This window comes from Electrophorus electricus, chromosome 22, assembly GCF_013358815.1.
Source record: "Electrophorus electricus isolate fEleEle1 chromosome 22, fEleEle1.pri, whole genome shotgun sequence".
Taxonomy (NCBI): domain Eukaryota; kingdom Metazoa; phylum Chordata; class Actinopteri; order Gymnotiformes; family Gymnotidae; genus Electrophorus; species Electrophorus electricus.
This window is the reverse complement of record NC_049556.1, coordinates 3,813,068-3,829,932: the sequence shown is the minus strand read 5'-3', so window position 1 is coordinate 3,829,932 and position 16,865 is coordinate 3,813,068. Positions and strand designations below refer to the sequence as shown.

The 16,865-nt window shown below is 37.9% G+C and overlaps 1 protein-coding gene and 1 long non-coding RNA gene across 2 annotated transcripts in view; both read right to left on the bottom strand.

The window, feature by feature from the left end:
* LOC113567517 (NACHT, LRR and PYD domains-containing protein 12-like) overlaps window positions 1-16,865 on the bottom strand; it is a 218,612-nt gene that overhangs the window by 153,512 nt on the left and 48,235 nt on the right. The gene's annotated exons all lie outside the window — the stretch shown is intronic.
* LOC118240583 lies at window positions 4,991-7,589 on the bottom strand. The gene is made up of 7 exons (XR_004775496.1): window positions 7,430-7,589; window positions 6,893-7,012; window positions 6,696-6,776; window positions 6,445-6,489; window positions 6,258-6,291; window positions 6,028-6,093; window positions 4,991-5,337 (listed from the first exon to the last, which is right to left on the bottom strand). It is a non-coding gene; the product is annotated as an uncharacterized LOC118240583 (long non-coding RNA).

Below are 16,865 nucleotides of genomic sequence, written 5' to 3'. Positions count from 1 at the left end.
TACATTCGGTCTAAAAGGAAGGTGTTCATAAAAGGTTTTATTTGTGGTTTTCTCAAGCCTATTGGTTTAAAATACATTTGTAGTGCAATTATTTTCTATTTGTTTTGATCAGAATATATTTAGTTTCTCTATATGTCAGCAGTGTCATGTTTATCTCACTATCATGTGACAAAATATAAGCACATGTAGTTTTATTGACTAAAACAGGCATATTATTATACAAATAATTATTTAATAAAAGAAACAAAGGCAGATTTTAGAAGAAACACTTCACTGATTTAAGTTTCGTTAATACCTCCATTACCGCAGTGTGCTATCCTTGTTTGTGTTCTGAGCAGTTAGAGACCTCAGGAACAAGTGCAATGCTTGTTAAAAAAATCTACTGAGTGCAATGCTTGTTAGAAAATAATGTTTTCCACTCCCATTAGAGTTGATGAGAGCAAGAGACGGCATGATATTTAACAAAGGTGGATGCCAAGTAATTCTGTAAGAAGGAAAACACACACAAACACATACACACTTTCAGTGTATTTCTCTCTATCACATACATACATGCTGCCATTGTGTCTTTCTCTCAGACACACCACTCTGTCATTACGACTGAATGTGTCTCTGTCACAAGCTGTATGCATCTCTATATTTTGCGTTCCCATACAATATCACCTGTCACTTTTTCTCTCTTTGACGCACACACTATACATTTTTGTTTCTCTTAGACATACACAGACACACAAATATAGTCATTATATCTTCTACCATTAACACTTATTCACACACGCCTCTTTTTCTTTCCCGCTCACACTCAAACACACATACATTATTATTACTAATTATTATAAATTATTTCTATTTTTCTCTGTGTCCATCACACACCCATACACAAACACACACATACGCACACATACAAACACACAAACATACATGCATAGACACACTATTATCATCTCTTGTGCTCGCTCTCTCATATTCACCCCCAGTATATTACATGAGGTTGTGGTATTCAATAAGCATTGTTGTGTGCTTACATAAATAAGCAGTCCATCCAGTTTCATTTACTTGATTTATTAACAACCCATAGTACTGTCATCTTCTAGCCAGCACTTTTCCAAACTCTCTCTTGTTCTTAATCTCGTGATAACATAGCTATACTACAAGCATTATTACAGCTTGAGTTGTGTGTGTGCGTGTCAAAGGCTTGGTAGTACATGTTTGTTTGTGTGTGAGTTGAGCTGTAAGTGTGAGGAGCAGTGATTGCTGTATTTGAGCAGCTTTCTAGTTCAACAGTATTCTGAACTCTAAACTATTCTATTGTCTAGGATACATTCTATGAGTAGATGACAAAACACTTTTATAAGTCACTCTGGTTGAGAGCATCTGCTAAATGCCAAAAATGTAAAAAGTGTCAAAGGTAAATGTACTGACTTCATGTGGGTCTCCTTTACTGTTTGATGGGTGGATATGCAGTAGCTTCTTGGATTCTACACAGATGTTTGGACTGTACTTTAAAATGGCACAAAAATGCAAGTAAATGTACAGAGCCATTGTATTTTTGCACAAATACAACCACATCTGTGTTTATTCCTGGAATAAACAGATCTAGAGAAGCACACCCATGCATGAAGATCTCCAGTAGGTTTGTCTACTGTAATGACCTCCTAATGGGATTCAAATCGAACAGCTTCAGTTCTTTAAAAATCTAATTGTCAGTGTCCTAAGTGACAGTCACAATGCCTTCACCACCAAGGAGCACCCTGTGCATGACACTGTCCATGTGTCCCTCTGTACCCAAATGCCCTTCTTCCATCATGTCCACACCCATGCCCCACAGCAGGGGTCCTCACACTGGGTTACATCATCCCCTCACAGCAGGGGTGGGTTCAACAACCTGGGGCACACCTCTAATGGCCTAGCCACCATCCCCCTTCTGATGTGTGTAAAGAAGAGAGACAGCAGCCACCCTACCCAGGAATCAAACCCTATCTTTGGGATAGCAGCCAGAGCACCCATGTCCTAAGTGACGGTCTCTGTCACACCAGTCTTACAGCTAAACACTTTTCCCTCGGGTCCTGTAGAAATACATGTTTTATCTTTTAAGGACTACGGTGCACTTTTAACTCTTTAAATTCTTAATTTATTCTTATTTATGAAAATTGTTTTCATATTTTCATTAATTTATTTCAACACTTCAAATATTTCATTTGATTTGTCCTAGTTGTAATTGTCAAATTGAATGAAAAAGGTATTATGTTGTGGTGAAGATTTTAAATCATTCCCCGAATGAAACTCTGACCTGGTCAAAAGGGGAGCTCTCTTTCACCCCCGGGTCACAGACCAGACCAAGGACATGCTGGTGCCTTGAGGCTGAGAAACAAAGCCATAAATAGCCTATCTACCAAGATGGCTTGGCTTCTGATCCCCAACCCCCTCTCCTTAGGGGTCATAAACTGATGGATGGGAAGGTGAAAACTTACCAGCCTGGTTATATTGCAACCAACTGAGACCATTAGACTCAAATCTCTAACAGGGCAAGTAACATTTCTCATCCTACAGATTCACAAAGTAACCACCTATACTATGATTTCAAATGATAATCAAGCAGTAATGTATGCTTTTTTAAAATATTATCTCCATATTGTGTTGTGTGCTCCTGTTATAACTTATAACATTACTTGTTCCTCATAAATTTGTAATATTCACCTAGATTAGCTCATCTGTATGTTGCTTACCTCATGCATATTGTAAACAAATTGTTACTCCTAGTTGTGTTTACCAGAAATCCTATACAAACCAATTAGGCAATATATTAAAGTTAGTAGTTTGTAACTTCTAGAAATTAGGAAAATAATTAAGATTATTATCCAACTACCCTCATTCTAAGACCAGGAGGCAGAAATGGAATATATGATTTTCTTAATTTTTTTAATTTCTTCATTTTTTTATATTCCTTATAACTGATTCGTGGTGGAGCCCATGTATTCCTGTATTCCTATATCTCCTAAATTCCAAAGGTTACAGAATTTGCATGAACTGGGCAGGCCTCATTTTCTGACAAATATATAAGAATATATAATAATATAACTGAAAAAACACCTCAATAGTCTAGTCTGAAGTGTGAGCTGTAAAAACTGACTGAAATGTGGGGGGGGGCAACCCCCTCATGGAACTTCGGCAGGGACAGACTTCCTAAACTAAGTTAATAATGTCTTGCTAAGCAGCTAGAAATGCTCAAATCCAGGTTATCTTAGTTTGTTTACCACATTTTAATTTTTAGGTTTTTGTTTGTTTTGTTATTTGCTTACTATTTTCTTATTGTTAGTGTGTATTTGTTGGAATTTACCTATCAGGGCTTGTGTTGAACACACCCGTCTGATTGAGACCAGATTTCCAATATACTGCTGGTAACAAACCCACTGCTACTTCGGAAAGGTCTGCCCACTAAGGCCTGTATGGCTCTCACTTGAGCCAGCGCAGAAGGCCCAATTCCTTAGTCTAAGAACTGTGGTTTACAAATGCAGCTTTACAATTGTCCAAGTCCAAGTCCCCAGTGAAGAAGCCAAGGGTGACAGCAAGGAAAATCTCCCTGGAGCATGAGGAAGAAACCTTGAGAGGAACCAAGACTTAAAGGGGGGGCCCATCCTCCTCTGGCTGACAGCAGACACCACAATAACAACAGTTTAAAGAGAAAAATAAATAAAAAATGAAATAAGCAATTAATGTTTAGTCCAACTCTCTAGAAGTACTAGTCTTGTCCCAAGGTATGCATGTGTCTGAGACACAACCCGCAAGAGAACATCCATTAAGGGCAACAGAGAAGTAGTTGGCTGGGCTGGAGGTGTGGTGGGCAACAGCAGGGGACATCAGGGGGAGGTGGGAGCAATAATAATAATAAAGCAATAGTGGTGGTTCTGGTCCAATTCTGTGATGGTCCCACTATGATGCAGCAATAGTGGTCATTATGATGTCACTACTTATGATGTCATTATGATGTCACAAGATGTGTAACATATAGGAGCCGCTGGTGTCAAGTTACAGCAGCTGAAGATGTTCATTAGGCCCTTCCAAAAATAACTGTCATAACAGAAAGATCCATTGAGGACACCGGCAGACACAGGTATCAAAGGCACTTACATTTATACAGAGTAATCCATAATCGAACACTAGGGAGATGTTCCAGGAAGCAAAAATTCAGCTACTATCTCTTATCAGTCATCTCCAGCCAAGCATGTAACTTTGTAGTGGAGTGTGTGGTACTAGAGACCCCTGCCTTACCACACAATGACACAGGAGAACAGTCCATAACTGTTGTAATCACAAAGTTCTTACAGATACAGTCTGTGCTAATCACATAAAAATATAAGCAGTCACTCAATCATATACTTAAAACAACAACTTAAAAGAAAGTGTGTTGGCTGGGAATCCCTACAGATCTCACACGCTCATCTCCTGCACAGAGGAGGACACCCCAAACCACTGAATTTGATTCACCTGGAATGTTTGTGCAACAACTATGAAACTTGGTATGAAGATTCAAATGATAATATTTTATTTGTTTTGAGTTATCAAGCATTTCTACAATAAGAGTGAAATGAGTTAATAATGTGAAAACTCCTTTCACTCTAAGGGTTTTCACCTCTAACCTGTTAACTCTTAATCCATTATTGAACACCTTCCTGCTGTAGATGTGAATATCTGAAATTCTCATTTAAAACATGAGATAAATAAATGAATGACCACTTGGATAAAAGAGTTTAATCTCCTGCTCTTCTTGAAGCTTGGAGTGCATAACAAGAGGATGAACTGGTCTGATGTATTTGAAAACATTCATTAAGATCAGACTTTTTTTTAAACTGCAAATAATAATTTTCAGTTCAGCTATACAATGTTCTACATCTAAGAAAGTTGGTTTGTTTAGTTCTGTGTAAGCACATGAACAGTGAACTCATCTGACATGTTTCATGTTTTTTATTAATTATTATAAATCTGAGCACAAGTCACTTTACATTGTTGTTCACTTTAACCTCATTGTTCTCTCATGCTTATTTAAATACTCCCACCATAAAAGCTGATACTGACAATAATGAATGGAGTGGACATCAGAAAGCACTCTATGAAATGATCTGCTGACTGGGTTCAGCTATATTTCTTTCACTGTTAGCTGGTTTTGAAGTATTCTTTTAAGCCTTTCTTATGATCAGTTATAGTATTCCTTTGGGGCATTGTGTCCAGTAGTTGTTCATTACAGCCTCGTATCTCTGAAATGGTGCATTAAGTCTTGGCCTTTGTGTGAATTCTGCATCTGCTTTGAGTACACAGTGTCTGTCCCCACACTGGTCTTCTCTGTTAGAGGGCAAAAGCCTGAATTAGACTACAGGAAGAACTACAACCCTCCAAATGATTAGAACATGACCTGAATACAGTGGACAACAAAGCATGCAACATTACTAAGCACTGAGTCGAAACTTAGTATCTAAATGATTGGTAAGGGCCACAGTATCTTAGTTTGCCAGTAAGGGTCACTAAAACATCTTTTACTTTACTTTGTTTTTTCTTTGCTTTCGGTTTCATTTCAACCTCCGAATATGTGATGTCACTGGGTACAGCACCAACATATGCAGCAACAGAGAACAAAACCAAGTCAAATGCAGTTGTAACCATGTTACTGAGCTTTAAATTTTTAACAAATCAGCCAACAACATCTCATCCTACAAGCTTCATTCCCGCAATGCATTGCTGCTGTTTTTGGAGACCATTCAGCATGTGATTCCTTTTCTCCATGTAATGTCCATGTCTGTATTAGAGTGCAGGTTATATTCTCCAGGGAGTATTTATAAAGAACCTGTTACTTATATGTATAATAGAGTGATGTAGAGTGTGTAAAAAGGGATATCTGTCTGTAATGCGTCCTTGAGTTTGAGAAAGGTGCAATATAAATGCAACTAATAATAATAATAATAATAATAATAATAATAATAATAATAATAATATTGTAGAGCAGGCTGTATTCTCCAGTGAGTAGTTATACACAACCTGTTACTCCTCCTGACTGAATCTGGGAGTAAATGGCCTGTGGGTCCTGGACTGGAACAGTACTTCCTGATACCGAAAATATAAAGGAGGGGTTGAGACGTGGGTTTAGATGATTGAATGCAGAGTGATAGTATTATACAGTATCTGCATCAATATACCATAACCTGTGTGTGACCTGTTAATTTTGTGTATGTGAATTAAACTCCAGTGTGAGGGTGATGTGGATGTACCTTTATTCCTGCTTTTGCTGTTGTGTATCATGACCTGAGCATAAATGACATCAGTGAGTTCATCTGCTGCTTCATCTGATAGAGAGTACAGTGTATTAGTCACTACAAGAGGCTTCTGGGCTTTACAGTATAGCTGCAAACTATGGTCAGACGTTTCTAGAGTTAGTGAGAAATAAAAAATTTTTACCTATGCCACTCCTGTCTGTTCGGCCAACAATGTCATATGTGTGGGCTGTTTATAGGTTTAAAAGAAAACATAATTTTATAAACACCAAACTTCAAGATTATCAGGTACAGTATAAATGTGAAACAAAAGTGATGTAAGATTTAAACTGTTTTATTAATGAAATCAAAGCTTAATTGCTAATAAGGAAAGTTGTTAATGGCTCATTGCCTGAGCAGTGTGCAGTGGTGTGTATCCTGACTGACACCCCTCACCTCCTGACTCTGTCTGGGTCTGATCTGATGTCTGATTGGTGTCTGATTGATTTCCAGTGCGGTGATACAGACATTCTACACCTGAACAACATAGAAATAAAAGAAAAGTGCTAATTAATTTAATTAGGCATTACACTGAATATCATACTAAAATATAACATTTAAATTATTCAAATTCTCTGCAGAAAATATCAGACCTTTGTTGGTTTTGTAGAACCATAACAGGACAAGTGAGATGAAGAGCAGAACCAAACTCAGTCCCACAGACAACCCAACCAGATCAATAAGGGGAGACTCACCAGCTGGACTCATGGGAACTGGAAATATACATTTAAAATAAAATAAACTAGATAAATACCTTTCACATCAGTAAAGATGTCAGATCAGTTGCCAATAACTGAAGAAAATAAGATTAATTACTAACACACATGTTACTAAATGCATTTCTAGTACAGAAACTAATTTATATAAAAGCAAGTAACAGTCCTGTCTGAAGATTTAGATTTACAGCATTTGGCAGAGGCTCTTATCCAGAAATACTTATATATTTATCAGTATGACAATACGTGTGCACACTTGGGAATCAAACACATGATCTTAGTGTTGTTAAAACTTTGCTGTTACAGGAGTATCTTACAATATCTTACAAGAAGAATTTTCAAACTAAATTCAGTGCTCAAAAATAATAAATTTCTCATTTCTATAGTAGTTATAGATCATAAAGAGATATTCACCAGTAACGTTTACCCAGAGTGCATCACTGTAGTGTGTGTAGTAGACTGGGTTTCCTCTGCCAGCTCTGCACCAGTACTGGCCTCCATCAGAGGGCGCCACTGAGCTGATGGTGTAGGAGCTTGTTGCAGTGTTGGTCTCATTCTCAGGGTTCTGTGTGTGTCTGAACCAGTAAAAGCTCCATCCATCAGACTGCTCCATCTTACAGTGCAGAGTCACTGGGTTTCCCACGAGTGCAGCTCCTTTAAGGTGTGATGTGAGTTCAGGTCTAGGTTTTACTGTGACAAATTAAAATTTAATTGTTTATACGGATTATGCATTAAGTGGTATTTTACAAGAGTTTAAAACATGAACATCTCATTCTCACAGTTCATTAAATGGCAGTTCATGAGTTCACATGCTGCTCTCAGAGTTGTTACCATGGTAATTACTCACCTTTAACAGACAGATGCACTCCGTTACTGTACCGTGATGATGTAGGCTGGTAATCTCTTTCTCCCCTACACCAGTACTGATCCTGGTCTACTGGTGAGCTGATGGTGAAGGTGTTTATCTCAGACTGATGGACTGCAGTCTTACTGCTGCCTTTATACCACTGATACCTCCAGTTATGGTTAGACTCTATTTCACACTTCAGCGTGACTGACTCTCCAGTGAACACAGAACCCTGAGGCTCCACAGACAGTGTAGCAGTGGGTAAAGCTTTGGGATGAAGTTCAGGAATATTTTTGATTTATATATTGTTAGGAATGTCCATCATTATCAGATTAAAAGTGCATAATTAAAAATATTTTTGGATTTTTAAAAATGTCATTAAAATATTTCAGTACATATTGCAAACCTCTCAAAACCACAATGCTGTGACAATTTCAAATCTGTTTAATAATTTATAGTGATCTTGTATTTCATGGCATTTTATAAGCATTTAAAACATGAACATCTCACTGTAAGAGTCTCTTTATTTAATCTAGCCAGACACCTTGTTCATATTTTTCAATGATGTGTCATCTTTAATTATGCCTGTGATGTCATACACTTTTATGTCACATTCATTTTCATGAGAGGAGTGAACTCTACTGCCCCCCTGTGTCATTATTATGTCCAGGCAGTTACACTCTCTCCTGCTGATTCACAGGTGAGTGTGATGGTCTCTCTACTCAGTATTTGTGACCAATTAGGCTGCACAGTCAGAACAGCTCAGGCTCCAGTGTAGAAATCACACAGTAATTATATTCTGCTTTTATGTTCATCTCTCAATAAACTGATGTGTTAGAAGCTTGTAAGACCATTAAAACTGTACATTGTCTCTGTACCACACAGTGAACTTACACTGTGTACTCTCGTCTTTAACACAGAAGGGGATGTTATTAGTCAGATCAGGTCTTACAGTACAGGGTTGGAACAAATACCTTTAATACACAGATTATAAAATGACACTTAAATGCACTAAATAGGGTTTAGTTTTGAAAAAAAAATGTAAGCAATTTAAACAATAAAAATGATTTTTCAGAAAAAAATAAAATAATTAGGTGTTCATGCATAAGAAACACGTTATATTCCCTTTTGCATATTTCCTATTGCTATTAAATAAATAAAAATTATTTTTATGATTAGTCATTCAAGGGATGAAGTAATTGGTAGAATACGTCATTACTAAAATAATCTAGAGTTGCAGTCCTAGTTATGAATATTCTGTAACCAAGCATTTCCTCTTCCCCTTAACAAGCATGTTAAAAAGAGCATTATTTTGATTGGTCAAAATCCCCCCTTTTCCACTTTCAGCCTCATTTTGGTGGTTAACAAGTTCCATGTACTTCAGATATTTGTTCATTTATGATGTGTGCAAGTATCAAATAGGTTCATACAATGTGTATGAACTCTGTGTAATTACTGTCAAGACTATGAAAGGTTATGTGCTTAAACCTTTGGACTAGTTCATTTGTGTAGTCACTTAATTGATGTAATATTATGCAGTTATATTATACAGTATTACAGTTTGCCCTTGTGTCATTCCGGATGATTAAAACGAATTTAATAGATGCCCTTGAATTCCTTGTGAACACAGTATGTTATATTTATGTAAATACAGATTAATGTCACAAGGTGGCAGTGTTTTGTTTTATACTCGGTTATTGACTATTCTGATTGCTGTTGAACGCAGCAGAAAATTCTGCAGTCTACTGCTGTGGAAATCCCACTTAGTAAACATTTAAACAGCCATTTTAAATGATGTAACAGTAACTTTACATGGCTAGAGTGACCATATGCAACTAATGTTTATACAAGTTTCTATGTTTTCCTTGTGTTCTGTTTAGAATCATTCAAAAGATTTAGCAGATGTCCATGTCCAGAGTGGCTTATAGAAGTGGGCATTGGGGCATTGTAATCTTTATCAAATGTATTTCTTTATGTGAGCATAGATGTGTTAAGAATATGATTAGGATAAATGCCTGGCTAAATTGGAAAAAAAATTGTTGTTTTTAGCGAAGATGTGAGTCTCCATGGAGACTCACTGTGCATTTTGATGTTGATAGGATTACAGCTCCATCCAGATTCAGAATAATAAAATATTTTCTCAGATACCCCACAAGAATTGCCATAAACATTTGAAGCTCTTGTTAAATTGGTTTAATAATAAAGAAAAGCAATCACTGATAATAAAGAAATCAGTGCTTTCTTACCTCTGACTGAGACCGAGCTGGCGGGTGACGTTCCTCTGTTTGGGTGTTTACAGTGGTAGAAACCCTCATCTGACTTTGAGGCATTGTGGATGATCATCTTTCCTGCAGACTGGTTCTGGATAAATAATCCATCTTTATAGAAATCAGCTCTGAGCTCTGACTGGATCGTACTGGGGTGAAGTAAACAGTGTAGAGTCAGAGGATCTCCCTCAGTCACAGGATAGACAGGACTCTCCAGGATCACACCACCAACTAGAACAAAGAAAACTTCACTCATCATTTAGAAAGACTATAATCAAATACGTCTACTGACATAAATACATACATTCATCAAAGTGACATGTTGTCATCACTTTCATCTCTGGCTTTTATGTGTGATCAAATTCACTTTTTGTCAGAGTAAATTTAAACTTTTAAAAATTGAATCTTTGTTTTAGCTTCTAATGTCAGCACTTTGGATTTTAGAAACGTGCATTATAATTTGAATCTGTTGTTATCAACTGACACTGAAGCAATGATGGATTTGTAGGCCACAGTACAGACCACAGTTTTACCTGCTCTAACAAAGCAGATTCATCTCAGGGGTAAACAGTCAACAGTACAATAGTGCTGTACCTGTCCTCTTCTACAAAGATAATCCACTAATTATTTTTGTTGCTTTAAAATAATAACAATAAGGAGTAGATCATCTCTGTAGAACAGGGTTAAAACAACAATAATAATGAGTGGAACAACTTATTATTGTTGTTTAAATGTTGTTCTACAAAGCTAATCCAGTCATTGTTGTTGTCATTTTAAACAACAGCAGCTCCCCAGCATTTATCTGACACTTTTATCCCAAGCAACTTACAATTATGACTGAGTACAACTCAAGCAATTGAGGGTTAATGGCCTTGCTCAGGCTACAACAGTGGCAGGACTTGACCCAGCAACCTTCCGATTACAAGTCAATGACCTTAACCACTGAACTACCACTGCCCAGCTGTTGTTTTAAACAACAAAAACAACAATATCTCCCCAGCCCAGCCCTGCTCAGTGTTTGACCTGCTCTACTAAACCTGATTCACCTCAGCTAAACACTCTCAACAGTGCAGAAGCACTGCAGTGTTCAGATCACCAACCAACTGTAAAAATGATAGAATTCCTGTTACCAGGGGCAGTTTGACTCTTAGACACTAATAGTTTCTAATATTCTGTGATCAAGCATTTCCTTTTCCCCTTAACAAGTGCATGAACTACATGGAGACTCACTGTGCACTGTGATGTTGACAGGATTACTGTTCCCTCCAGATTCAGACTGACACCAGTACACTGCAGAGTGGGATGTGTTTATTGTGCTGATGGTGCACGTAGATCCTGTAACTGATCCCCAATCTGATGAACAATCTGACAGCCTCCTACTGTGTGTGTATCGTCTCAGTCTCCATCCAGCAGAGTCACTCTGTCCCTCACAGCTCAGTGAGAGAGAGTCACCACTAAAGTGTTGAGTTCTGCTGGGACTGATGATCAGAGAGGCTGGAGGAGACTCATCTTACAAACAGAAAATACATTTGTGATGTGTTAAGACTGTCTAATCATCATTCAAGCACATTATACATGAAAAGGACCAGTTTTACACCACCTTTGTGTAATGAATATGCACAGATAGCAACAAGTTATTAACAGACGTAACAGACTTAACCTCTTAATAAATATATATGTTCATAGTTTAAGTTGTAGTTATATATTAAGGTATATTATTCAGAAACTACTGTAAATTATTCAGTTTTATGTATGTGTGTGCATGTGTGCCCTGGTTTCTTTGTGTCTGTGTTACAGGTTCATGCCAGGTCTCGTATGTGATTTCCCTTTCACGCTTGAACCCAGTCCCATTGTTGCTTCTCTGTGCCAGGATCACCAACCTGCTGGCTCACCAGACAAAATGAGGAAGAGAGGCCGGTTGTGCTGGGAAAGAGACTTGTGTGGTGGTGTTGCTGTGCTCATGTTTTGCCTTTGAGTAACTTAGAGCTCGATGTATGACCTTGTATTCGCTCCCTGGCTCATGAGATAAAAGTTCTCCCTCTGAGAGTTGGCTGCTGTATACATATACATATTTATATCTACTCTGTTGTAAATATCTTTATAGGTGTGGATATTGTTAATAAGCCCAATTATATATAAGTGGTGGTGGCTCACTGTGTTTGAAAGAGGGGCTGCCAGTGTTTTTGGAGGAATGGGTTCTGTCTGGTTTTGGTGATAGGGAGCGAGTGTCTTCTTTTGGTGGAGTGTAGATAGCTGTCTTGTTCTCTTCTAGCAAGTTTTGTTTGTTTTGCTGGCCTTGGTCCGTCCTGTCATTGTTACACTGATCCCCTGTATGTTTGTATGTTTATTCTGACACTTTGTAAAACACTTGTTATTCGCCACATTGACTTTGTCTGTTTTGTTTGTCATTCCACTCACCAATCGTGCTCCATTATCACTTCATGGATTGATGTTTTTTGTGTTACAGATTCACATACCTAGACTGAGTCATAACACAGTAATTAGGTAAAAACTATATAAAAAAGGCACCTTGGAGTGTATGGGATTAACATCAACCATTTAGGAAGTTACTTGCAAAAACCCAAAACAGCAGTCCTCAGTGTTCCACCTCCCCTGAATATCTGCACCTGCTGCTGGATTATCTGATAGATTATTTGATAGATTATCTGATAGATTACATCCTAATCAGGCAGTGCTCTGAAGCAGCATGGCCAGTTTTCTGTATGTGTACTCTCACACTTCCACTTGTGGCCTCTCTTATAGATTGTTTGTGACTAGTTACTTGTTGTTGTTACGTTTCTTTATTTCAAGATGCGTTTTGCTTTCTGTTCCCACATTTTACATTAAACATCACTCTGTGCACTCGTCTCCTGTATCCACCATTATTATTACAGGCACCAACAAACACTGCTGTTGTATTTCCTCACCAGTGATCCATAGTGGCTGTAGGTTGCTATACTGTCTCTGATAGGCTGGTTCTCTTCTCACTGCACTGCACACATAAACTCCTGTGTGATGAAGAGCAGCAGGACTGAGAGTGTAGGAGCCTCCAGCTCCTCTGCTGCTGTCTGAGAGAAGCTCTACAGAATATCTCACAATGCCATACATGTTTCTTATTGGAGTTAATCCTTTTCTGTAGGGATTAACTCTGTACCATCTGAATGTCCAGCCTGCAGAGGAGTTTCTGACCTCACAGTTTAGAGTTACTGAGACTCCTTCAGTCTGCCAGCTCTGTGGAGACACACTCAGTACTACCTGAAGTTTCTCTGTAACACAGCAAATACAAAATGGAGAGTCTGAGAATTTACACATACATAATATCAAACTTTCCATTAATACATAAAGCCACAATTTCATGTGTCTCAGTACAAACACAGAAACCTTAAACGGTCAATATAACAGAATCACTGAGCTCTGAGTGTCACTTCTCCTGCTCATAGTAACTTTACATCAGTCTTTGTACTGTTGTATCACTAAGTGTGCCACATCGTAATGTTAGCAAAGCACCCTATGCTGTGAGTAAGTGTGTGCCTAAACCCCTCTACCTTTTTATTAGGGATGTCCTGATCAAGTTTTTTTCTGATCCAAGTAATCTAATATTGAATATATCCGATATCGAGTCTCGATCCGATACTTATTTTCCTAGCCAATACTATTGCACAGTACATTACAGTTATTAAAATCAATTCATTGTATATACATTGTATATACTTGACAACCGAATAGCTCTGAAGTGCCTTAAGAAAAAACAATTGCCTGCATCCAAGTGGTTACTTGATGTTTATTTATTTTTATTTTTTACACAATAAAGTAAACAATAGATGTCTTTATAAATGGCTCATATAAATTCCACTTGCAGTGCATTATTGCAGTAGTAAAAATAGAACACTCTAAATGAGTAATATAATCACAATACTAATTTCAAGTACTATAATAGCTTAACTATCAGTGACAAAATACAACACTAAAAATAAACAGAACTCAGTACCACTTAAAAGAGGTGTAGCAGCTTAACCTGAACATGGAAAAAACAAGTTTCTACTTATTGGAGTAGAAGTATCACAGTAAAGCCCGAACATCAAAATAATAGAATGGTACTCTTGTAAAGAAGGCTGCTTCTTAACGTTTTCTTATTAAAGCTGCTTCAGTTTTCCACTCATTCAATGATTTTACTCTCACTTCAGAATGAAGTGAAGGGCTGTTTTGAGGACAATCAGCATCTCTGCTGTATTAGCATACATCCTGTTCTCTGCTCATCAGTGGTGTTTGAGACTGCACTAAAAAGTCTCTAGCTGTCCACATTTGAGCTGCAGGCACAGAACAATGTGGTTGCAGTACCAGACAGTGAGGGGCACTGTGTAGCATATGCCCTCCAGTACTGCTGGATTGTCTGACTGCCCTGCAAGGTAATTCAGTACCTGAACAACTGCTCTTGTCACACTTTCTACTAAGATCTCGTCAAAGACAATGCCAAGGCTGCTGCTTGTTGTGTTTTGATGTGGTGTCTTTTACAGGCTCTGCCTCTAACGCTTCACCTGCGGCCCTCACAAACTCCATCTTCTCCACCTCTCGAATGAAAGCATCCATAGCATGCCTCGGGTTATCCGAATTGGTGAAATATCTGAAAATTGATCAATTGTATGTTCTTAAATAAAAACAAATCTAACCATTAACAGAACTAAATCTAAAATAGCTAAAAAGGAAATCGGATTAAATGACTGAGTGACTTACCAGTGACTTACATTTGATGTATTATAAAGCAAAATAGCATTCAAAAGGTACATTTACTGGACTTGCCTGTCTTTGTATCTGGGATCCACTAAAGTGGCAATGCAGTACACTTAAGTTGCTCAGTCTCGGTTTGGCTGAAGTGTCTATACAATGCCTCTAGGAATGTCCTTTTCATTGTATTGATTCCCTGGTTAGTACTATGCTCTCAGGAAAAAGCACATTTAAGGACTATTCCAGCATGGATCACATCAGCTGAAGATGCACTTTCAGCGCACGCTACCCTCATCAGTTCTTCAAAGTGATCTAAAACCTCAACTGTCAGTGTAACTGAAAGGCTGTGCTCATAGACACTGAGAGATTGAGTTTGCTCCAGAAGGCTTTGCATCATGTAGAAAGCGCCGCAACATTTAACTTGCACATCTTGATGAAGGTGCTTGGCTGGCATTTTCATATTAATCTGGATATCTTCCAGATGTACATAGGCCTGTGATGAATGTTTAAAATGCCGTATAATTTTCCTTGTGTTTGCCAGTGTGTCTGTGATGCTATGCTGGGAAAACAGACCCTGATGTACAACAAACTGAAGTGCATACGCGATGCAGCCCACGCTTTGTACCCCCAGATCATCCATTGCTTTTTGCATATTTTTTGCATTGTCCTGCAAAATGACATGGACCCTTTGCTTGTCTATTTCCCAAGTGTTCAACATCTCGACTGCTTGTTTTACATTATCTGCTGTATGAGACCCACAATACAACATACTTTAAATCAAAAGTGTAGTAAATCCAGCGTGTTGTAAAGCTCCAGTAGGGCCGTATCTGAAATGTAGTGCCGAGAGGGTAGGACATACCATGGCTTCAAAAGACTACAAAAACCTGTATTTTCTACCACAGCAGTAGGCTGGTCATCCAATGAATTTAATTTTTACATTTATTTTGGCCATGTTGCTGTCTTGAGAAAATTTCTCTCTTCTTTTAAAAGTTTCCTTCTCTAATTTAAAATATTTCCACAAGGCAGACATTTTAGCTGGTTCAGCTCACTGTTTACAACACCTGTATGATTGCTGGCAAATTATTTGTCTTAGGTTCGTGCTCAATAAAGCCGATACCGATCAATTAAAAAATGCCTTGATTTGTCCCAATACTGATCTTTGGATTGGGACAACTCTACTTTTCATACCCAACATGTGTTGATATTAACTAGCTTACACTTGTTGCTAGCTGATGGGCTTGGAAACAGTGCAAAAATGCTTTTACAACTTGTTATATCAGGAGTGTCAGTATTTGTGGAGGACACTGTATGTTTTTAAAATGTTTTCTGACTATGGTCTAAGTGGAGCTTGGAATCCATGCTCGGCTGTGAATTAAACGATTTCAATACACCCCACATAGACAGCATCCTCTCCTCCAATTCAGCACAGATGTGTTAAAATTGTATAATCCACAGATTAAAACTTGCATAGATAACAAAAAGAATGAACATGTAGAAATTACCTTGAGCAGGCCAAGCTTGAAGTAAAATCAGCACTGTAAAGGTAAGAGGAAAAGAGAACATCAAACACTACAGTTAATTTAATAAAACACTCAGTATAAATAATTTAGCTGACACTTTTATCCAAAGTGACATACAATTATGACTGAATACAATTGAAGCAGTTGAGGGTTAAGGGCCTTGTTCAGGGACCCAACAGTGGCAATTTGGCAGTGGTGGGGCTTCAACTGGCAACCTTCTGCTTACTTACAAACTGAAAAAATGGAGCATTTTCTGTTCTTTGATGCGTTTGCTGAATTGGCTCCATTTGCATTGACACAAGTATAGAAATAAGGCAAAGTATGAAGACCCAATGCACTGAAAAAAAGCACTGCAATTACACAAAGCATATTCACCAAAATAAAAAACACATGCGCTACATTTCCAAAACACGGTGCAAATTCAAAAAATGCATGCAACTTCAGAAATGCTGCAAATCCAGCCACAAAACAACGGAAGTGTGACAGTCACGCTG